Source organism: Lissotriton vulgaris, chromosome 6 (genome assembly GCF_964263255.1).
Source record: "Lissotriton vulgaris chromosome 6, aLisVul1.2, whole genome shotgun sequence".
In the NCBI taxonomy this organism is placed as follows: Eukaryota; Metazoa; Chordata; class Amphibia; order Caudata; family Salamandridae; genus Lissotriton; species Lissotriton vulgaris.
In genome coordinates this window covers 1822632447-1822657959 of record NC_141694.1, presented here as the reverse complement: position 1 = coordinate 1822657959, position 25513 = coordinate 1822632447, and the positions used below count along the sequence as shown (strand labels likewise).

Sequence of the window (25513 nt, the reverse complement as noted above, 5' to 3'; positions counted from 1 at the left end):
GCCCCTCTATCTGAGGAAGCGGTTTCGTTTTTATATCCCACAAAGGGATCTGCTTTCCGCTTCACAGTGCTTAGCTGCGATCCCTCGCTTTCGGCGGACAAGAATTGGAGGCAGCTCTCTATTCTTCAAAGCAGCCGAAGCTTGGAACTCTCTCCCCCTTGAACTGTGCAGCATCCATGACCCCTCCATGTTCAAGAAAAGACTTAAAACTCTGCTGTTTACGTAAGGATAATTTCCCAAGTTGCATAATGTTTCCACTACTGGATCCTCGCGCTGGGACACTCTTGAGTAGCTGTGCACACTAGAAATCACTGTAACATGACATAACATAACTGTGACTTTCAAGACTCTATATACATACAGATAGGTCCCTTTTTCTGAATGAACAAGTTTTCCTTTTCAGGGGTTTGTGTGCCTAATTTAGGTTGGGGACATTTGCCCTTTGGTGCACAAGAGTAAATACACTAGCCGAAAGTGAATTGCTATTGGACAGGAGTCTGCTTTAGTGTGAATTTAATGTGACAAGTGCCACAGAGGTACTGGTTTTATTTTTATGTTATGTTATGTTATGTTATGTTAAAAATGCTCTTTTATAGTGCACGGCTACTCCTAGGAGTGTCCCGGCGCTTTGGCAAAGAGCCTAAGGAATAGAAAGAACATAGCACAACGGACATAAAAAGAAAGGAATCGAACAACCATTACTGAGTGAAAAGCCAGGTTTTAAGTCCTTTTCTAAAGGAGAGCAAGTCATCAGCTTTCCTGAGCAGAACAGGCAGGTCGTTCCAACCTTGAGGCGCTGGAAATCGAAAGGAGCGGCCTCCGATTCTAGTCAGGCGGATAGGGGGAATCAAGGCTTTGAATAAAGACGCAGATCGTAGCGTCCTGCGAGGCACATAAAAAGCCAAGCATTTCTGAAGATATTTGGGGCCTATCCAATGAAGGGACTTGAAGGCAAAAATAAGCGCCTTGAAAGCGATCCTCTTAGCGACTGGAAGCCAGTGCAATTTCTTTAGCAACTCTGTGGCTCCAGCTCTACGCTGGAGGCCAAAAATGGCTCTAGCCGCAGAGTTCTGCACAATCTGCAGTCGGGCCAAAAGATATTTCGGCAGGCCAAGATAGAGAACGTTCGCGTAATCCAGACACAAACCTATCAAGGCCTGCACGATAATCTTTCTATGCTTCAGCGAGAGCAGCAAAAGAAATTTCCGCAGCATCTTTAAAAGGCCGAAGCATTTGCCAATCAGTCCAATGATCTGGGGGCCAAAGGTGAGGCCATCATCTACCACAACGCCTACATTTTTGGCTTTAGAAGAAGCAACACCCGGTGGAAACATGTCTAAAGGCCACCAGGCCTTCCAGCCAGGATCAGGAGGACATCCAAAAAAAACAATTCCGATTTATCGGAATTGCATTTTAAGCTGTGACACTGGAACCAGGCAAAGACAGCTCCCAAACAGTCTCTAATCCGCTGGCCGTCGAAGTCCTTGCCCTTATCAAATGTGAAGAGCAGCTGGGTGTCATCCGCATAGGTTCTGATCTGGGCACCAAAAGATTCCGCAACCGCCACCAAGGGGGCCATGTAGATGTTAAAAAGCGCAGGGGTCAGAATAGAAGCCTGCGGCACCCCTACCTCCAGCGGCGGCATTTCAGCGGAAAACGGAGGTGCCCAGACCAAATGCCGGCGGCCGGTCAGAAATGACTTAAACCAATTCAACACCGTCCCTCGAAAACCGATCTCCTGGAGTCTTAAAAGGAGACCTTCATGAGGGACAGTGTCGAAAGCCGCCGACAGATCCAGCATAACCAAAATGGCCTTCCCTCCAGTATCCAAAACCTCCCTGATGGCATCAGTGACCTTGAGAAGGGTTGAATCAGAGCTAAAATTCGTGCGAAAGCCCGATTGAGAGTCTTGGAGAATGTTATTACACTCAATAAAGTTGGAAAGTTATTTGCAAGATTTGTTTTCTTCAACGTAATGATTTTTTCTTATTTACATTTTTATTTCCTTTATTTGTGTTCATTGACATTACCTGTGCAATTGTGTTCTAATGCAAGGTTAGTCAGCTGAGGAGTCGTGCTTGGATTGGTGAGATCTAACCACAGAAAGTTGCTGTTGTTGGTTGGTTGCTGTCAGAGTCGGGCTGCAATTGGCTGAACTTTGGCATAGCCAAGCTGCCCTTGGCTGTTGCATCCTACCTTGTCTAGTGTGGTTTCTGCACCTCCCCGCCCAACGGGTCCTCCACCCTACCGTCGTAGTCTCTCACTCAACCTTGATTATTTTTAGGAATTGTCTGATTGTTCACATGTTGGACTTTGTAGCCATTTACTTGTAATATTTTACACACAGGTTGTCTTTGCTTCCACTTATTTGTACCATTTATACTATGTAACCTATGGATGTAACAGTCTGACTATGCTCCCCCATGTACTCTTTGTAAAGCGCTCTGATATCCGCAAGGATCTTGTCCGCGCTATATAAAACTTTCGAAATAAATAAATAAATAAATAAATACTTGCCAGTCCCTAAACCTTCCCTTAACTTCATGTTAGTCACCCCTATGGTAGGCCCACGGGCAGGGTGCATTCTAAGTATAAGGTAGGACAGGCCTGACCAAGTTGGCATGTCCTAATAGTGAATTACAGCCATATTCGTTTTTCACTATTACGAGGTAACCTGCTCTCCATTAGTTAGAATGGGCTGCCAGGATTATTAATGCTATAATCCTAGCTGGCTCGGGGAGCATGGTGCAATGTCGAGTTTGGTATCCCTGAACTCAGGGTTTAATAACACATCCGTTTGTGTGAATGGTTCTTGGACTCTGGGTTTTAAACTAGCACTTTTAGAAAGTAGCTATTTTCGTGTCTAACTATTTCTGGTTTCTGCTGGTTTGGTGTGTGTATGACAGGAGAGGGGTGGCTCCGGAGATCTGATGAGTCAGTGTGGGATGAGTGGGACATTTGCGTTGAGAGTAGGGGGAGAGTAGTTGCTGATAGCCTGCCCTACCTGATACAATGCTGGCTCCACCTCCTGCCAGGCGACTGATGGCTCTGTGCCTGCCATGGACGATCCTAGCCCCACCTCCTACCAGGAGGCCGATAGCTCTGCTCCTGCCAGTGACAATGCTGGCTCCACCTCCTGCTGGGCGTCTGAGGACCCAGCCCTGCTCAGTGAATAGTCCAGGTGCCTCTGCCTGGCTCCACCCACAATAGACCCAGGATGTTGGGAAATCCCCCTGCACGGACAAAGGGATCAAAGCCAAAAAGGGGTATAAGAAAAGGACCCCTGAACCAAGAATTTAGATCACTTCTGACAATGAACCCTGAAATCAAGGACAAGAAGCCTGCTGATCCAAGGACTTGCCTACCCCTTCTGCCAGTGTGCTGTTTGCTGGGTTGCTTGCTTCTTTGCTTCTTTGCTGCATTGCTTCTTTATTTTTGCCAAGGAACCAGGAGAGAGGAACCGTGTGTGTACTCTCAAGCTTTGCTGAGAAAATCTCCAAGGGTTGGAAGAGTGCCAGCCTCCTGTTGAAGTCACAGGGCTAAAGGACTTCATCTGCTAAAAGTGCTATTTGCTGGAACTTGAGAATCCGGCGCCTCTGAAAGAAACCAGCAATCTCGACGGCGAAGGACGTCGACGAATCCAGCTCGACATCGTGAGTAACGGCTCCAGTGTCCCGCTTCCTCGACGCCGGCCGCCGGGCCCGATCGACGGCAGCAGCAACGCCAGTGAGTAGTGAGTTCGGCTCCAGCTCCAAGGGACCTCGTGTCTGCACCGCTGCTGATCGCATCGACTTTGTGCCCTCTCGACGCCGGTAGCGCTGCTCACTCTTGCAACAGCATCATCGACATCGACGACTACTGAGGCCTGATCGACACCGAAGACGCGACGCCGGATTGCTTGACGCCGCTGATCATCGTGTGCTTCATTTTCCTAAGGTACTGTGTTGTTGGGGGTCCGTGTGACTCCGGGCTCGACGTAGCGCTCCTCGCGGTCGACGCTGAACCCTTTGGATTACCTTTGCCTCGACGTCGTGTGACTCCCGTGTGAGTTACATTGTTGCCAAGTACTGTGTTTCCAAGAAGAAGAGTTGCTTTTGATAATAAAGACTTTGTGCTAAGAAGAAACTACACTTGAACTATTATTTTTCCTTCCAAGAGTATTTATTAAGATTGTGGTATATTTTTGTCGTTATTTGGTCTTGTGCTAACCCTTATATAAAAATCCTCATTTTTATAATACTACTGTGTCGTGTCCATTTGTAGTGTATTCACTTTATTACTGCATGTGGTCATAAATGCTCAACACACAGCCTCTGAGATAAGCCTGTCTGCTCTGCCAAGCTACCAAGGGGGTGAGCAGGGGTTATCAAAGGGTGTGATCCCCTTGCCCTGACTAGAAAAGGTGTGTCCCTATTTGTCAGAAGTGCATACCTCTGCCAACTAGAGACAGCCGGTTCTAACATTACACAATTGTACTATTGAATCATCTAGCTGACAACGGTCACAGGGTTTTCTCCACAAAGATGCAGCATTGTTATAATGAAGTAAGTAATCTTAGTCATCACAAAGAGAAAGAGGCATGAAAAGTCTCAAAAGTATGTGCTTTTGCAATTCTAAAGACGAATCCTCCTATCACCTAGACGATGGTGAGGATGCTCTTGGGAATTGTTGTCTTCTGTCATCAATGGATTCCAAACTTTTCCTTGATTGCAGAGCCTTTAGTAAGACTAACACATGGATGTCAGGGACCTGGTACCATTTAATGACGATTGCTTAGAGATCATCAAAGTTTTGACAGGAAAATTGCGCAATGCACACACCCTTGGAATGCCTGATTCCAGTATGGATTTTATTTTATTTTTCTGTCATGAGAGGCTAGTGGGCAGAGCATTCCAAAGCTTGGGTGCAAGGTAGGTTAAAGACCAACCCCCACTCCTGGCTCTCTTAATCCTTGGGAAAAGGAACAACTCAAGATTATTTGGCATCAAGTCCCTTTTGGCCTGATAAATAGTGGCCAATTACCAAAGGACCTGAGGACTTGTATTATGCTTTGCACAATAAATAATGCATAAAGCCTTAAATTGCATCCTGAGCTTATAGGCACCCAGTGACTAGTCTTGACATAGCATCTGCTGAACATATTTTCGGGATACTCTGGTAGTGGTGTTCTGAATGATTTTAAGTTTTTTAATCACTGATTGGTACTACCTAAAAAAAGCGAATGGCCTTAGTCAGGGTGCAACTGAATCAGGCCTTGAATCACAGTTCTTTGTGCCTCTATTGGGAGCCATTCCAGCACCTTTCTCAGGGCTTTTAAAAGACTAAAAACAGTTACCAGTCACCTTTTTTTTTGCTTGGTAGTCCATTGGTAGCCTATTGTCAAGACCCATCTGTAGACTTTTTAATTCTGACTTCGTGGACTGGGCGTTCACCAAGAGAAGATGCCCAAAAAATATGATTGCAGAGTGTTGGTATGATCCTTAGTATCAAGAACTCATTCATCTTTAGGCTACAGGCTGACATCCATTTGTACACATTTTCCAGACAGCTTTTATGCCCAGCGGCAATGGTATCCACGTCTTGTGCCAATGTGACAATTAACTGGGTATAGACTGCCTAGGATACCATCTTCAGGCTGTCAGAACAAATAACGTCTTCCAATGGGCAGGTATAAATGTTAAAAAGTGCTGAGCCCTGCAGAACTCCACAAAGCAACTGATGACTAGATGACATGAATGGGCCCTCACTTACCTGAAAATTGCACTTGTCCAAGAATGAGGAAAGCCACCTAAGGGCTGTTCCTGTGATACCAGCTTCTTCGAATGGATGGAGAAGAATAGTGTAGGAGACTGTATCAAAAGGATCAGTGCTTCTGGGACCCTCAAAAGAGCTGTTCCAGCACGAAACCATGTCTGGGCTATGAAGAATGTTATTAATTTCCAAATAATCTGTAATATTTGTATAGATTATTTTTTCCAAAATTTTGATAACCCCAGGTAGTAAAGGGATGGGCATGTAATTACTTCTTATCTCAGGATCTTAGGGGCTGATTATGGTGGCAGACGTACTCACGTCCGACCGGCGTTGTATCGGGATGGGACTCCCCGACAAGCTGTCGCTGGTCCCGCATCCTGTATTACAATGCCACCGCCTTCAAGGTGGTTGCAAAATGTATTTTTGTATTGTAGCATGACCTGCATTTTCATATACCTGGAACTATGAGGTAGGTACCATTCAGTGCCTCCCACATGGTTCAGGGGTACAGGAATATGTAGGGGGCCAACATAGGTGCCCCCAGCACTAAGCATGGGCGGAAAATCCTTTCCGTTCGCGGATTTTGCGGATTTAGGTCAATTCGCAATCCGCGAACGCTCGCGAATTTACCGAAAACCCGCAAATTCGCACGCAGCGGAATTTTTTTCTTGGTGATACAATTTTGCGGCGTGCGGTGTAAGTTCGCAATTGCGAACATGTAGGTGCGGTGGGCAGCAACAATCTCGCACTCGCGAAATTACAAAAATTGCAATTCTGCACAAGAAATCCACTAGCAAGCAGCATAGACCATCTGAAAATGATGATTATTATCAGAATAACTCCTCAGGTTGACAATTGCCTGCACTTTTTTGGATTTGAGTCCTTTTGACTTTCTTTGGATCAATTTTGAATTAGAAATCAACTTTCACAAGTAAGCTTGTTTGGGGCATTACAGTTGCTGTAATGCTGTTCTGCAGAAAAACGAGTTTTGCAAAAGTGAAAGCATTCAGCAGGTGCAAAAGTTCAAACTCATCATTAGTAACCATTCCCTGTAGTGCTTCCTGACTGGGGCCCCTCCAGAGTTCAGTTGCTAGTTGCAACAATTGTATGACCCTGCTCTGACCCTCACAGCAGGCTCATAGAATATCTACAAGTAGGCCACAAAGGTCCTGGAAAAAAAATTGCACTGCAACAGAAAGCAAATTACAGATAAGGAAGCAGGTGCCAGACTTGAATTTTAAAACAGTGACACATTAATAAATCAACCTCAAATTAATTCATGTCAGTTGAAGCAGGGCAGGTGTGCTTGCTTTTTCCCCCATTATCTACAGTGATGATGAACCAGAGGGTGGCATTGATGTACCAGAGGGTGGCATGGGTGAAACAGAGGGTGGCAGGGGTGAAACAGAGGGTGCTGGGAACCTGTGATGATGAACCAGACGTGGAAACAACATAATCGCGACTGTTGCGAGCCGACATGTAAGTTCGCAATTGCAAACTGGTACAAAACCCTCGCAAACTGGCAAAAATCCTTGCGAACACACAAAAAAAATCTGCAAATTCGCGAGAATTCGCGGATTTTGCGGATTGTTAGTTCACAAATTCGCAAAATTCCCGAACGCCAGATTCCCAAAATTCGCCCATGCATACCCAGCACCATGTTTGGAGGACAGGGGGTAAAGGGACCCACTAGAGGCCCTCAATGTCCCTTTACACCAGCCTTTTCATGGCTAGTTCACCACCCTGAAAGGGCCAGGGGAAACTGGCATTGTAATGCCTTTGGTGGTGCCTGAGCAGGCATTGTAGGCATGACAGACCTTCCCACAATCTGGAGGGGCTCCTTGAGCCCGTCGGATTAGTGTTGAAAGGTCTTTTAGCACCGACCATCCGCCTGGCACATTAGGATGGTGGGCGGATGGTCAGGGGGCAGAGAAACTGTAGTTTTCTTGTTGAAATCCAACACAGACTTCCTTGAGTGAATTGAGGACCTCCAAGAGGAAGTCCCAGAGAATGAGAAAAGAAGGCGGGAAATATTGGATTACAAAAATAATTATGAGGATGTTTGAATTGCTCTTGAGTTTATATATATTTTACCTGACTCTATGAGTGATTATAGGGATTTTCAAGTATTCCAATGATTGTGTGTTTTTATAGGTACGATCAAGACCTCAAAGAGATGGTGTGAGAAGACAATGATGATGAAGTTCCTACAAAGATAGAGCATGAAGATGATGTTCAAGTCTCCACAAAGATACTGTGTGTAGATAATGATGTTTAAGTCACCAAAGAAATTAAGCGATTACAGGAAAGTTCAAGACCTCACAGCTATTTTGTGTGAAGGATCATGTTCAAGTCGCCATACAGATAGTGGTTGATGATCATGCTCAAGTCTCCACTAAAATGCTGTTCTAGGTCACAGAGATACTGTGGTACTGATTCATAATGGTAAAATTAAACTTTTGTTTAAGCTTACCATTTTTTGCAATTCACAAAGGCATTTTATGAGTAGTATCCCTAAGACTGCAGAGCCTCTAAACTCGTGGCACAGATTCCACACATACAAAGGTAAGGAGTTGTAACAATACTACTTGTAAAATTGCTTTGTGAATTGCAAAATGTAATAAACTTACACAAAAGTGTAAGTTTACCTTTGTGAATCAGGACATGTGTGAATGTTCAAGACCTCCCACAGATTGTGTGTGAAGTTTAATCATATTCAACTCCCCACAAAGATAGTGTGTGAATATAATGGTCAAATCTCTCCATAGACATAGTGTGTGGTTACTGGGATGTTCAAGCAGCCACAAAGACAGTGTGTGTTCATTATTATTTTCAAGTCCCCACAGAGATAGTGTGCAACTATAGTAGTCTTAGAGTCCTTACAGTGACAGTGTTTAAAGATAATCACCATGTCCTTACACTCATAGCATGTAAAGGTACAATTGTTTGCATTCAAACATGCATTATAGGCATGTTCAGCCCTGCACATACTAAGGGCCTCATTACAATCTTGGTCCGAACTAAACCGCCCAACTCCTTGTTGTATTTAGTTCCGGCTGACTCGCGGTCGGTGGTTGCTCCAGACTGATTACAATACTTCCAAACACCGTTTGGAAGGACTCCCATTGACTTCAATGTGAGCCTGTGTTCCGACCGACAACACAGGCTCCTATTGGGAAAATGGGTGTCTGCGGAAAACCTTGCTCCCTGTTGCGGGCACCCCATGGTGCCTGCCACACTGTGCCTGGTTTCACAGGGGGGTCCCTTGGATATCCCCTCGAGCCCCAACCGGAGGACTCAGGATGAAGGGGGACTGGTAGGGGCCCCCAAAGTAAGTTTCCAACAGCCTTTTTGTGTCAGACAGACCAAGTCGGAAAGGCTGTTGGAATCCGACATGGAAACCTGTCAGGCAGAAACGCTGGCAGTTGACCTGTAGGAATCAGTTCCGACTGACTCGGATTCTCCAAATGCCGGTGAGAACCAATTTGTAATTCACCTTCCGACCGCGAGCATCATTATCGGTCAGTTGGATTTGTTTCTGACTGAGTCGGGCAGATAGTTTTCAACAACTTCTAGGGGAATCCGACTGTTGGTCAGATGCTTCCGACCAACATCATAATGAGGATTTAGGAATGGTCAAGTCTCAAAAAGATTGTGTGTGAAGTAAATGGTGTTCAGGCAGCCACAGAGATAGTGTGTGAATATAGGAATGTTTAAGATTTCAAAGAGAATGTGTGTGAAGGTAATCATGTTTTAGTCACCTCAACAATTGTGTGTGAAGATTATGATGTTTAAGTGCCCACACAAATAGTGTGTGATGATAGGACTGTTCAAAAGCTCACACAGATTGTGTGTGAAATTAATCTTACTCAAGCCCCCACAAAGATACTGTATGAATATAATGTTCAAATCTCCCCATAAATAATGTGTGGTTACTAACATGTTCAAGTCTCCACAGAGATAGTGTGGAGTTATTGGGATGTTCAGCCACTCTTGAAAAGTCTTCCCTGGCTGGCTGTAAATATTCAAACACACCTGTTGTGGATGATCACAATTCAGTGGGCAGTCTAAGACTCCTCTTACTCATGTTACATGCTTAAAGAGTCCGGAAGCCATATCACGCTGAAGGAAGGAGTGTGCCTGTTTTGAATTAACCCAGAATGTCTATGTGGGCATGCAATAACTTGATAAGTACACATTAGTGAATAAGCTGGAGCTAGCACCGCTAAGAAACAGGGGGGTTGTGTTGCTTCAGCAGCTACAGCGGCTGTAGTTCTTTGTACTCCTATTCTGTCTGCACCTGGGCAGACAAAATGTCACAATGAAGGCAATAAAGGAATACTGCCTAAACAAAAAGCTAACAGGAGAAAGGAAGACCAAAGATGGGTAAAGAGAAAAAGGAAAAAAATAAGGAATGTTTAAAGGATGGGTGAAAGGAAGGAAGATGGGTGTATGAGCAGGTGGATGAATGGGTGGGTAGATGGATGAGAGGGTGAAAGGATGCATGGAATTAATGTATGAGATAGCACATTAATAGGTGGAACGGCATGTGAAAGGATGGCAGAGGTAAGACCAGGATGGATGGCAATGCGATGGATGGATAGATAAATGGAAGGATAGGTGAAACAATGGCAGAGTAAATAGCTGTATAGATGAGAGAGCGAATGAATAAGGTGGATTAACATGTGAAAGGATGGCAGAGGTAAGACATGGATAGATGGCAGAGATAAACTGGATAGATAGGTGAATGGACAGGTGATGTATGGCAGAGTGGATGAATGAATGAATGGATGACAGAGTAGATGGATGTCTGAATGGATGGCAGAGTGGATGGATGGCAGAGTGGATGGATAGATGATGGATGGCTAGACGGATGGCTGAGTGTGTAGATAAATGGCACAGTGGATGGATGGATGATGATGGATGGCTAGAGGGATGGATGAATGAGTAGATAGATGATAGAGTGGATGGGTGGATGGCAGAGAGGATAAATGGTAGAATGAATGGATTGATGGTAAATTGGATAACGGCTGGATGCAAAGTGAATGATGGATAGATGGCAGACTGGAGAGAGGGATGACAGAGTGGGTGGATGGATGGATGGATGGCAGACTGAATAGATGGATCTCTTGAATGTAATGGGGAAGAATGAATGACTGATGAAAAACTGAATGTCTGATACAATGTAACGGTGAAATAGTGGATATCAATAGATAGGTGGAAGGGTGAAAGGATGCTTGAATGGAAGAGACAAGGGAGTTCGTCTAGGGGGGGTTGGGCTCATATAGTTGGTGCCATGGGAGCTTTACTTCAAATTCGGGGAGTATGTTCATTTTCTGGCTACTCTCTTGTTCAGAAACATAGAGATGTGGTGCAACCCTGTGATATATATAAACTAAACATGGGACAGTGCTATATATTCATTTGAAATATTCCATTGCACTGCCTTGGACAAACAGTTAAAATAGTACAGCACCATATTTTCAAAGAGTTGCATGCCAATGATGCCTTTTTTGTGTGATTCTAAGCATTGCACAACAGTGCTAAGGCAAGCTAGTAGTGTCTTTTGTGAAATATATATACAATGACGCCCTCCAGTACAAACTTCAACACAATGTCAAGAGGCTACCGGCAAGTTGTGTCAAGTGGATATTTTTGCAGAAATTACATGTATGCAAGCAAATGTCCAAGGCTTTTCTGTATAGCCATTGTTTGCTCCTGGTTTCATTTGGTGGTATAACTTCATGCAAAGGCAGGACACATTAGTTAAGTAGATCTGGCTTTGTGTGGATTACAGTTGTGTTTGAACTGTTCCCACCCTGATAAGTGAGTTTGTGTGCCACAGAGCAGAGAATTTGGTGCTGCACTCATGTAAACATTTGACACAAAAAGCCTTTTGTGTGGCAAAGTTGATTGAATCCCCTCGAATGCCACACAAGTACACAATCAAAATGTGAGTAAATCATGGCTGTATTTATATCAATAATTTTCTAGGCGTACCCAAAATGTTAAGTGTTGTGCCTCATTTTGAAAAGTTCTGCCCTACTTAAATGACAGTTTAATTTTATCAACATTCACACTTCAATTCCAATATATGTATGGTAGATTCCTTGCTAAAGGTAGGTTTCCAAAATGTATAAACACTCTTAATAATCTGCAGTTAAGCGAATCCCACGATCTCTGCTCCCAACTACTGACTAATATGATCATAGACAAATTATTATGCCAATGAAATATTTCACTTCTAAACAAGACATTTTTCACCCCCTAAATGTGATATTCTTGTCCATTCTTTATGCACTATATGTCTGCAGCGAAAGCACTTCTCATCTTGGTGGAGTATGAGGCTTTCCAGGATTGAGTCGTTTTTATACAGAATAAGTGTATAGTCATAGTAAGGGCTTGGAGAAGCTAAAATAGTTCAGCTGTGTACAGCGAGTATGTGCTCCAGACATTTTGATAATAATGTATGTTATGCCATGAGCAAATGTTTTTGATCGGTGAGGTCCTCTGTTTTAGATGCCTCATTCCTTGCCTAGTTGCTTTCAAGGTCTTAGGTCAGGAACAGCCCATACTGGTTCTCCTTCCAAAGGTGTGCTCTTACCAGCAGGGCCCATCTCCCACTATGGGAGGTGGAATCAACTTGAAGAGGTTCAAGTGCACCAGCCTATTCACTTGTTAATGGGATAATGGGAACTTTGTTATGTGTGTGGGTCATTGCCCTAAAGCCCTGCCTGAGTTTCTCCTCAAGGCTGATGATGGTAACATTCCCAATTGAAGGAAAGAGGAAGGTTTATGAACACACAGGCAGTTAATCTTCTCAGTAGGTCTAGTACTGATGTGTCACAGGCTGCGGCTACCTCATGACAAATATCGAGACCTGAGCAGTAGTCTATATCATCCTCACCCTTGGCTGTGGTTGCATTAGTTGACTTGACCCACACAAAAGTTCTCATGGTAATCGTGCCTTCTCTGTTATGGCTCCAATGTTCTGGAACTCTCTCCCCCCAGAACTCAGGATGAATCATTCCACGTTCCTCTTCCAGAAAGAAGACAAAAGGCTCATAATGAAGAAATTCTTACCTCAGTCTGGCCTCGCCACTTGATGCCATGGCCTAACCGTCGATCCGTGGCCCAGCGTCCTGGACCATTTGAATGCTCTGACTTTTCATGTCTGTGAATTTTTGCTTTGTATATTACGGCCTTGACATTTTATGACTCAGGAGAATGTTTGATCACTTTTCAATGTGAAATTTTAGCTGTGTTTACCATGTTGGACTCTTAAGGGTAATGAGGATGTTCAGACACCTATGACTGTGTAATTATCACTTCATTTATTTTCTCTTGCTGTGATATTTTATGTATATTATTCCTTCTCTTTAGTTACTCTTGGTTTTTTACATGTACCCTCTTGCCACATATATTTTTAAGCACTCTGATACCCCTGGTGGTCATGTTCGTGCTATATAACCAAGATGATATACACTCTGCATTCATAAACTCGCAGTCTCTCCCCAAACACAAATACAAATTTGCTGACTTCCTCACAAATCATAGCTTAGATATTTTATTCATAACCGAAACCTGGGGAGAGCCATCTTCCGGCCCAGACTTCTGTACCGCAACCCCTGAAGGGTACTGTGTAATTAGGCAGGACAGAATCAATAAAAAGGGGGGAGGGGGAGTTGGCAATCATCAATCCTGATAAATATCTGGCTAGGACAGAAACTATCTCCATCCCAACATGTGAAGCCTTAACATTTACAATAAAGCTCAGCCACTCGAAATCCTTTAAAGGAACCCTCCTATACCACCCCCAGGCCCACAATTGTACTTCCTCTCCTTCCTAGACAGCCTACTTGAACCTGTAGCAGGGGAGGCGGATTTCACCATCTTAGGTGATTTCAACTTCCACCTGGAAAACCTGGACAACAAGGATACGGTCACCCTGCTTACAGAACTAGATGCCATTGACCTCCGTCAATTGGTCACCAGCTCGACTCACAAAGCCGGTCATAACCTCGATAGGCTTTTCACAAACAACACAAAGCTATCACTAAGCAAAGCTATACCCCCTAATTGGACCGATCACTGGGCAGTCTTTTTTAACATTCGGGCCAATAAAACAACCCACCACACTTTTGAAAACAGCCTACTCAATTCAGATCCTGGAGCCACATAGATCAGCAGCTCCTCAAATCTCAGCTATCCTCATCCAACTATGAGCCCACACCAGACCCAACATTAGCTTCTCTAATTACCTAGATTGGCTACACAAAGAATGTGATGCTCTAGTACCTATAAAGAAATCTCTGAAAAAAAAGAACCACTGCATCAGCCCCTTGATTCTCTGATGCCATCAGATTGGAAAAACAACGATGTAGGAACCTCGAGAGATGCGCAGAAATTATATTAACACTGACAAAGCCTGCTACAAAATAGCCATCTCCCAATATAAACAGCTCATTATCTCAGAAAAAAGCAAATATTACACAAATCTAATAGAAATGGCCCAAGACTCCACTAAATTACTCTTCCAGGTAGTCGCCAAACTATCAGGATCGAAACCCTCCACCAGCACCCTCTCAGGACCTGTGTAACTCTTTAACTAGTGCATTTCAAGACAAGGTTAGCATAATATATGACAACTTTGCTACGCAACCAAAAAATGATTTGCCAACCCCTACTGACAACTGCAGCAAGTCTCTATCCTTTTCGCAATTCAAACAAGTTTCATCCACACAAATCTATGACCTCATTCTCACCATCAAATCAGGTTCCCCTACAGATCCTTGCCCAGCCAGGGTATCAAAACTTTTTCCTGACCAACTAGTCCCTAAACTCACAGACATCTGTAATGCCATGTTCAACACTGGTATCTACTCAGCAACCTAGAAAAAGGCAACCATCTAACCTCTGCTGAAGAAACAGCATCTCGACCCAATAGACATAAAAAATTACAGACCCATCATGTCACCCTGATCGACCATGTCTCAAATATGGGCATTAAACCAAAAGCCAAAGATTTACTGGTGTTGTTCTTGGTCAACTGCACTCAGCTAGTGAGTTGTGGCGAATATAACTCCCCCTCTTTTAGGCTCACATGTGGTGTGCCACAAGGATCATCCTTGAGTCTGACACTGTTTAATATCTATGTATCGGACCTGGACAAGGTCATCAAAGCCCATGGGATGGGGATGACATCTTACGGTGATGACACATAGCAGGTGATCGCAATTAACAACGATGGAGGAGCAATTACGGGCAGTTGTCAATTTGGTATGCTCGCCATCAGCTCCTGGATGGCCAAAAACTGCCTAAAGTTAAACTCCCAAAAAACCGAGGTTATGATCTTTGGCAATCTACACACAACATGGTCCCCCACTTGAAGGCCCACCGCCCTGGGCCCTCCACCCCCCTAGTACCGAAAGTAAGAAACTTGGGTGTCATGTTTGATGATAAACTAAATTTCTTAGCTCATGCCAATGCCATTGTCTCGTCCTCCTTCTACACCCTGATCAGCACCCTTGTTTTGTCCAAAATTGATTATTGCAACGGCCTGCTACTGAATGCCCGGAAAAAGATCACTAACAAACTACAGATGGTACAGAAGGCCACTGCAAGGTTAATTACAGGTACCCCCAAGTACAAATCCATCTCCTTGGTGGTGCGAAATGCATATTTGTGGTGTAAAAAATACAAAAAAGTTGATTGATTTGTGTTAACAATCCAGGACTCCTCTATGAAGCTGTGCTAAGAAAATGTAGTGATAAGGATGCTTTTCACAGCGTTGAAATAATTTGTTAAACTTGGAGAGAAAATGCTGAAATATGATACATTCATATAATCATGGTTTGGTAATGATTAATAATTAAGAGTGATAAACAATAATGGAATTTAAACACTCATATAGTGGGAACAAGTTGTGTAATACAATAGATAGAACGTTTAAGTCTGGTACGTAATGAAAATCATGTTAAATAAGTGGTGTAAAGAGGGCAGAAGGATGCACGCGCAACAATGGTTTTAAGTGGTGGTCTAGTTCAAAATGCAGTGTGTACCATCAGACTGCATGGGTAGGAAATTTGCAGTTTCTAGTTGGCCCATGCAGGCGCAGTAATATGCAGGTGTGATGGTCTAATAGTTAGAGTTGAATTCTCATGTAGGGCATTTAAGCCAGCCACAAAAACAATGGCGGTTTTGCAGAAAGCCTCAGATGCCAAAACCACAAGGACCTGGTTTCAAGGGCCGAACATGGGTAAGCGACTGATACAAAATGTTCTTATTTTTGATTTGCTAAAGTGTACGTTTGAAGAAGGTGCATGCTCATGCATATGTCTACTGCTGCAGAATTAATACATTTATGGGAAATTCGCACATCGATAATCTCACGATCACACATGTGGATACTGCTACAGAATGAATACATATAAAGGAAATTTGAACTTTCCTAATCTTTCAATCAGGCAATATAGATGTATGGCATTTTGAACGTATTACTGTCCACGGTATATATGAGCTGCGGATATAGCAGATTTACGCTGTAATTGTTTGAGCCCCCTCTTGTTTGGTATACACAGATATATGGTAAAAGGAAACATGCAGGGGTGTGGCCAGGCAAGATGGCCGGGCGGGCGTAACTCATTTTGGCTCTGTCGTCCCCTAAGCTGTCTTCTGTGCTAATGTATGCGAATTTGCACCAGACACGCCTGTCTGTGGGGAATAAGTCACAGAACGGCTGGTGACTAGGAGGCTCAAGGGTGTGGGCTGCTCTTCGTCCACTGGAGACTGAAAAGGACGCGAAGAGGAGGAACAGCCCGTACCTAAAATGGTGGTGGTGCATCCCCAGAGAAGACACTAGCGGGGCTGGGTGGCTGGAGATCTTGTCCATAAGCAACCGTGGACACGGTCTGAGGTGGTGGCAGCACTTTATGTGAGGTGGCAGGCGGATTGGTGACCAGCAAACAGGCCAGATGCCCTGCTCGGAGATCAAGAGCTGGTCCCTCAGTCTACCTCACGGAGACCCATGAAAGGCGATTGCCCCTTGAAGTGCCCTGAATGGCAAAGACCTAACAAGGGGCTGACCCGGAACTGGTGCCTGACCCTAAGATGGCAGCCATCATTGCCATTCCCAGCTTGCCAGAAAGAGGAAGCATGTGATGGAACAAAGGAGGAAGAAAGAGCTGCTTCTGCTTATTAGCAACGTGCAGAGGGACATAAAGCTAGCAGCCTGTCATGCTAGAAGGTACAGCTCATAGCAGTTGCTAGTAATATTTCCTCAAGGTGCCCAGGGGTCCTTGCAGGAACTAAAGGGGTAATCGGTTCTCCCAGCAGCTTGGAACCTTTTGATTGAGTGCCTGGCCGGGGATACGCAGCGACACAGGGAACCCCAAATCCTGCGGATGAAAGGGCTCCAGCCTGATGTACTGAATAGGATTTGACCAGAAGAGGGCCACACATGGAGAGAGGGGGTGGTCGGACAACACTAATGCCACCAAAAAAGGGGCCAGATAAAGGGGCAGGGGGCAAACAGGGACACCATGGCTCTCACAAATAGGATCTCATGGGTTCCCTCAGGGAGTTCAAATCCGAGCTCCGCACAGAAATAAAAGTGGACATTATGACCTCCTGGATCAACTGAAAGATGACCTGACGGAGCAGATGACGGCGATCCAAAAAGATGTGGATTCTGTGGGCACACGTGTTCTAGAGGTGGAATCTCAGGCCCAGGAACCAGAGAAGAAAATGGTGGCCTTGCAAGACAGTATAAAGGACTTACAAGCCCAGTTTCATGCTGCTCTTAAAGGTAGGACACCTGGTAAACAGATCACGACATGATAACATAAGAATTAAGGATGTTGAAGAGGGCATGGAAGGACCAAACCTGGAGACATTCATCAAGGATCACTTTGAAGAAGTCTTGGAGTCAAGCGAAATGAAGGTCAAGATTGAGAGTGCACCGCATGGTTGCCCAGGAAGGAGGAGAGTGGCGACGCACATGCAACGTTCTTTTTAAAATGCACACCTTTAAAGCTAAAGAGGCAATTCTTCTAGCTGCTAGAAAGAAACTTTAGATATCTTTACAAGGCTTTTGCTGTAGTCTCTTTCAGGACCAGGCACCGGCGACTCTACTAAGGAGACAGCAGTTTAGGCCCATCACTATGAAGAAAAGATAACATTAAGTATAGATGGACATATCCCTTCAGTCTGGCCTTTGAACTGAACAGTGAAACAAAACATATCACAAAGTTAAAGGAAGGTTTGAGGCTTCTGGGTCTCCCTTTCACCACAGCGGACCATGCGGTGTCTGCCTCAAGAGGGAAGGAAAGCAGTTCCTCACGGTGGCATGCGTGTGCAAGGGGCCGGCACTAGAAAGACTAGAGTCTACACCTCAATGAGAAGTACTGCTACAAAAGACCCTTTTGCTATGTAGGAGCTTCAACCAATGATTCAAGAGGGGAGAGACTCTCTCCCAAGAGCCCAATTCGAAGCGTGAGCATGGACATTGCTCAGCTGCTCATAGCCCCACACTGGGCAGTGTAACTGGATATCTTGATGAACTATGACTATTTTGAAAGACAGCTGGGGAAGCGGACCTGTACAATACACCATGAACATCTTCTTCCACGATGCTATGGGCAGGAGTGCTGGAGCGCTCCAGCGAAGGATTTGTTTGTATAAAAATGTTATGCAAGAAGAATTAGAACAAACAGAGCCTTTGAATACGTATCTATAATGGCTCAGCACTCGCATCTGTACCTTGATCAGGCTGGGAGTTTCCTTTTGGCAGATGGTATTAGCAGGAGAGACATGGTCTTCACACAGGAGCTGATGTTGATGATTATGCCAATTTCTATAGCTTCTTGGAATGTAACGTGGCTGAATTCTTGAAATATCTGTTAGTTCATGACTGTGAGGATGAGGCATTACAGGAAACACACCTAAAGAGAGCGGAGGAGCTTCAGCTGTCCCACAAAAATTGACTAATCTAAATATCCTTAGCGACTATCAAACACAGCGGAGTGGCTCTAATGTTTCATAATTCCGTGCAATTCCAGCCTGAAGCTATTAAGTTCGATAAGAAAGGTAGGGTTAATATGGTGAAAGGAAAAGTAAGCGGGAGGCTTTTCACATTCATATCAGCATACAAGCCTAACACTGTTTACTACATGGATTGGACGTTCCTCTTTAGCACACTTAAGCACTTTGGGTTTGGTAAATTGTTTATATATATGATTAAAGCTATTTAAGCACACCCGCGCTCACTAGGTTAACAGGTCCAGTTCAGCCCTCTTTTCCGTAGAGAGAGGTACAAGGCAGGGCTGTCCAGTATCGCCATTATTTTTTCCTATAAGCATTGAGCCGCTAACCCTATGGATTTGAACAGCAGCCGAAATCCGGGGAAATTCCATATGGGGAGAGGAGCATAAAATATCGCTTTTCGCTGGCAATGTGCCTTGTATATCTCACCTCCCCCAACCAGTCGCTACAGGTGTTGCAGGATGAACTGAGGGCTTTTGAACATTTGCAGGTTTTAATGTTAACCTTACAAAATATTATATTTTGAATCTCACACTGTCAAGGGAGGCGATTTGTAGATTACGTGACTGTATTCCACTTCAATGGGCTAAACATTCACTCAAATACCTGGGTATTAAGCTGATTCCCATGCTGGAGGGCCTGTTTAGGGCAAAATATTCCCATTGCTGCTCCAAATCCAGCAAGAACTCAAACGATGGAAGCCTTGCTTTATCTTATGGTTGGGGCGTATCCATGCGGTAAAAATGACCCTTTTTACCTAAATTATTATATCTGTTTCTACCAAAAGGCCTACATATGGACTACCTGCCTAAATTACGGACTCTCTTTACTCGGTACATCTGGCATAATGGTAGAGCGCAGCTTCCCTTTCACACACTTCGTCGAGCAAGATGCGATGGAGGGGTCTCACTATCAGATCTTCACTTACATTTTACAGTAGCCCAGCTCCGTATTTTGACAGAGTGGTCAAAGAGAAAATCAGAAAAATATTGGCTGCATATGGATAGGGCGGTGGTGGGGAGAACAATATGGGATATGATATGGAAACCTAAGAAAGACAGGGCATCAAACGCGTTCATTAGCACTGCCATCCACACCACACAAAGTTTGGGATGAGCTGTCTAGGGGGATAGAGTGGTCGACATTCCCTTCACCCTACACACCTATTCATTTCCCCAGCCCTACGCGAGGTCTACTTGGTTCATGGAGGGAGGTGGGCTGTCTGATGCTATCAAATCTATTTCATAATTATGAAATTCTCACTTTTGCCTGTTGTCAAAGGGACTTCAAAGTTCCACCCAGTGAATACTTCCATTACCTCCAACTCAAACACTTGGCTCTTCAGCCGCAGGTCAGAGAGGCAGCGACACTGGAGAAGACGTCAATTGAATTTTTTTTTGCAGAAGGTGGGATCCATAAGAGGAGTGATCTCTTCTCTTTATAATATGTTTCTCCCCACTTCATATATGACGGGATCCCAAAGCATGCAGGCATGTGAACATTGGAATGGGAGAGAGACTGCCACTGCAGACCTCATGACTTGGTGCAGAGAAAAGTGAAGAGGCCGGTGGTGCAGGTGAAAATGATAATGGGTGTTTTGGATAAGTTATCATGAGATGGGGTTCAGTTTGGTAGACACTGGTTGGTATTGAATTCCATAGGAGGAGCTTTTGGTTAACCGTGGGCAGAGTTTGCGGAGTTGCGCTACACGAAACTTTGCAAAGTGGTAAAAAAACTCTGCAACACTCCGTGGATTTCCGTGAGCGGTGGAGTTTCATAGAAAAATGCTGTTCACGGTGATTGCACAGTGCTGGATGCTTGTCTGCACTGTGCGATCATCGCAAATGGTCTATGCTTTTCCGCCAAAGGATGAAAGCTCCACATCAGATGTTCTTAACCTGTGGTCAGGGGACACCTCGGGGACTGCCGATCCTACTCAAGGGGTCCACGACTGCTTGGAAAATTAAATAATATGAACAGATTAATAAACTGTGTATAGAGAAGCAAAATGTGTCATTAAAAATGTTTAAATGATTTGTAAATATGTTGGAATTTGAAATTGGAGAATAAATATTAAGAATTTTATTTAGATGTTGGTGGCCAGGTTACTCCGTCACAATGGTCCCGGATATCCTGTCTGCCGAAATCTAATGCCCATTATTACATATGGGATTTAGATTTCGGCAGAGGGGCTATCCATCACCATTGTGAGGGAGTAACCCATCCGCCAACATCTAAATCAGGCACTAAGTTAATAGCCCCAGACTGATTTGTGGGACCTTTGCATGGGCTTCAAACAGAGTACAGTAGGGACATTGATTGACCTACACTTAATTTAGAAAATCTCTAATATTCCTATTAAAATTAATATTTTAATGTCACTTTTATATTTGTTTCTGAACTAAATATTTAATGCTTGATGAATGCTTGTTTTTGTATTTTTTGTATATTGTTTTGCGGTATAAACCACTGAAACTTCTTAGGCTGGGATCCCTGGCTTCAATTATGGCTTGCTGGAGGTCCCAGATTCTATAATGATTAAGTTGTTGTCCCCTGGTTTCAGCAATAATTAGGTGGGGTTCCAAAGAAGTAAAAAGGTTAAGAACCACTGCTCTTCATCTCTGACTCATTAACATTATGGGAATGTTGCAGTATGTTTCTTTCCGAAAGCGTCCTGTAGTACCACAAATGAAAGTTGCCATCTTGTTGCCAAACACAGCTTTAGCAATATAGAAAAGAAAGAAAATATACAAATTAGGTAACAAGGAAAGCATTAAATTTTTACAGTCTGCTATCAGGAGTAGATCTCATTTAAATAGAAATGTCAAAATGACGAAATACCTTTTCTATGAAAACAGTCTTGTTCAGTGGAAAAAGTGTAATGGTTCCGTCATAGAAACCAAGCACGGCAAAAAGAGCTCCATAAAAATGTTGTTTTGAAAACCATAGTTCTGTCTAAACAAATGAGCCCCGGTTGAATTCGGAATGTATTCTACTTTTCTGAAATGCATAACTTTCTGGGTTCATCCATGGATTTCTCAACTATGCAACCACACACTGTCATGGAGAAAATAATATATTTTTCCCTATCAAGCTTTCAGAAAACCTAGATGTGAGTGATTTTAAGGAAGCAAACGCTTTGCAATGTCCTTATTTTTGTGAAAAAATATATATGCTTTTAGTGTCAGTATTTTTTTCATTGTCCTTTAAAAATTAATGTTTTCCATGCTTTAGTCCATACTTATTTTCTCAGACTGCTGTAGAGTTATCGTCATGTAGGGAAAGAAAAAAACTAACGAGAGAAAAACTTCTTATGCCACATGATCAGGCAAAAACTGTGAAAGAACTGTAATGAAATGTAGATCAATGCAAGGAAACTGCGGGGCATATTTATGAAAGAGTTTGATGTCCATGCATGACGTAATGGGGCGCAAGAGCCTTTAGTGGCAGTGAATTGCTTGATAAATCTAGAGTAACTCAATGCAGCACAATTCACTGCGTTGCGTTACTCTGCCCCAGGGAGCCGTTCCATGGGTAGGGCGTGTGTGTTCCCACGCATACACCCTTGGATGTTGATGCATTTCCAGATTTACCATTACTGGTAGACCTGGGAATTCATCAAAATGCCACGCCTTCCCAGGTGAGGCATAACTGGAGAAATATCTTTATTTCTCCCATTTGTTCCTCTTTCTAAGTGACACATGGAAAGAGGAAAATGCCTCAGGGGTACCTTCCTGCACAAAAACACTCCTGCTTACCACACAGGCAACTGTGTACCATGGTGCAAGGTTGCCTCTATTGGTGCTAGGCAGCACATTGTGCACCAGCTAAAGGAAAAGACAGGAATGCGTGCCCCTTCACGTTTGAGTCTTGCATGATGGATCAGGAGTGCCAAGCAGTGTTCACGTTCCAACCTGAGCACCGCCATGTGTTTGCAATAGTCTCACAGTCAGGCAAAAAAAGTAGTCGGTACCACTTATGCAGGTCTGGCAAGACATTGTAGCTGAGGTAGGTCAGCATTCTTATCCCAACGTGCATACCACACCAGGGTGGACATGCACTTTGGTAATTGTTCTGACTGCGATGTGCATCCAATACCCCAAAATGTTGTTTCCTTTTACTGGCCTGTGATCCTTACCGCTCCTTCTCAGTCTTTTGCCTGATCATGTGGCTAAAATTCCACCTATTTTTTGCAGGACTTGATAAAGCTCCAAGCCTGTCCACAAACTTGGGGTTTTTAGGTGTTAGATGTGCAACTTTATACATTCCAATTAAGTACTTGCACTTGAATAAGATAGAAGAAAATAAAGAGAGGTTAATAAATCAAGATCACAAATGTGAATTTCCAGTGTGTCAATTAATGTCAATCTTGATAATTCCTTTTTTAAAAGTGACCTGTTAAGCCTTTGGCTACTTTACAATAATTTTTTGTCGTTGTTTGCTTTGCAATTGTTGTATACAATATCCAGTAGGCTAGTGGGCACAACCAATGCTGTCACCAAATGCATATATACACCCATCAGATTTAATAAAAAAACGTATATCATCTATACAATGGGCCCCTGATCTTGGGAGACTAACTGTCCACTTATCACTTTTCTTGTGATCTGTGTGCTCCTATTTGTTTTATTAAGGGCTGTTGGATTTTCTGCAACAAAAAATGATTTTACCTTATATTGTGTTTTTCTTAATATGTCTATTTTGAGCCAGACCCTGATACAGCCACCTTGAGAGATGCACTGGGCACCTGAACTCCTACAGGGAAAAATATGACACCACAGGAGAATCTTCTCCCGGATAATGGGGTACTTTTACTTTGAATTAACAGGTCTAGAGGGGCTGAATCTACAAAAAAAATTCAGGGCTTTAACTTGGTTAAAAAACCTGAAATAGAACAGGTGCTAACGACCAAGTCTCCAGAGCCTTGGTTATGGGAGGGAGAGGAGTGCAGAATAATGAAGCCTGGACCCTCCTTGTATCCTATCATGAACACACAGTAGAGTTTTTTCAAACCAGTATATCTTTTGCACACTCCAAGACACATTTCTAGAGGCAAGGTGAATTTTCATTCCGGCGGTGATTCTAAGATCCATGAAGAAAACTTAATAGAATGTGAAAATGCTTTACACTTACCTTTGCCATAGCAATCGACCCAGCGATGATCACTGTCGAAGTTGCTAGTGGTGGCACACCACAATGAAGTACGATCTTTTTTGGCACAGCTTTGGTAGGTTACTCCTTTGAAGACGAATGGAAACGTACAATCTGGATTGATAGCTGCATTTGAAATATTGGGATAAAAAAAGTAGACGAGTCAGGGTGTAAAGGAAGATAACTTAGCAAGTTGATTCCTGGCATCCTCCCTAGTTTCCTATATTAGAGCTGACCTCAGCTACTTTATGATAACCCACAATACACATTGTCAGTCAGTATACTTAAGAAGTGCCTTAGATATCAGAGAGCTGTGTGTTACTAGGTCACGACATACTGTAACTTTGAAGTATGGGCCCAAACCATGCCCACATAGTACTTGTGCAATCAGCATTGCTACATGGTAGGGAATATTGCAGGAGGTATTCATCAGAGTCATCTGTTGAGAGGTTTAAAACAGCATTTTCAAAATATATTTTGGCAAACATTTAGCCATGATTGGAAGCTGGGGGTTGAAGAATGATCCCTGAGCGAATGGTGTGCGCCCAGTATATCGCAATCAGAATATCAATGGAACAGAATATCGAGGACAAATGATCAAAACCGAATTATCAATAGGTAAGCAAGCATAGATTTTGCATAACTACCTCGACATATAACTACCTTGGTGATGTATATCTTCAAGGTACTTAAATGTGGTGTTAGGACTAGTACATTTAAATTTCCCCATATGCAGTTAACTTTTGATATTGTGTCGCTCATTATTCTGGCCACAATATTGTTTTAAGTCGATAGTCACAAAGTTTATATTCATTAGTGCAACATGTGCAAACCAGACTTTGCACAGAGATCAAATTACCTTTTCTGACCTACTTGAAAGTCTTGGCTTTAGAGTGCTACTGAACATAGGTATACCCTATGAAGATGTTCAGGACAGTTTTTCACTTGAACCTGTAAAATTTAAGTTAAGATAACAAGGTCACTTTGTAAGGTTGTTCAGTGTGAGCTTATGGGGGTTTTGTGTTCATCTTCTACTACAATTGTTTTATTATGAAAATATCAGAGGTCACTCATAACTCTTCTAAAATATCAAGTTGTGCTGAGGACTCTCTATCAGATAATACCAAGAGTCACTAAGAAATCTGTGATATCTGTGATTGCTAATAACCAAACCCACTCTGAGCTCTATAAAACTTTGACTGACTCACTTAAAGCTCTTTGTAAAAATGATACTCATTTAGGGGTTGATTCCGATCCCAGTTGGTCAGCCCTCCGAGATGTGTCAGTAGCCCTTACCTTACGGCCGAACCGTACCAGGAGCAAGACCGTCCAGGCGAGGAAGTATGATGTGGAGAAGTCCCAACCGATCCGCACGCTCCAAATCCATCATCAATCTCCGTCCGAGTCTGAGGCGGAAACAACCATTTCGCGCCACACGGCAACCTAAACACTGCTACTTCAGGCCGGTCAATTACGTTGCACAGTTCCTACGTTCCGGACTAGTCGCCACGTACAGCACGTCACAGCACCTGGAAAAGCTGCATTTCAACTCCGATTCATGCCATTA

At 43.5% G+C, this 25513-nt stretch overlaps 1 pseudogene; it reads right to left on the bottom strand.

The window, feature by feature from the left end:
- LOC147709561 (fucolectin pseudogene) overlaps window positions 1-24091 on the bottom strand; it is a 127523-nt pseudogene extending 103432 nt beyond the window's left edge.
- Window positions 24092-25513: the final 1422 nt, after the last annotated feature.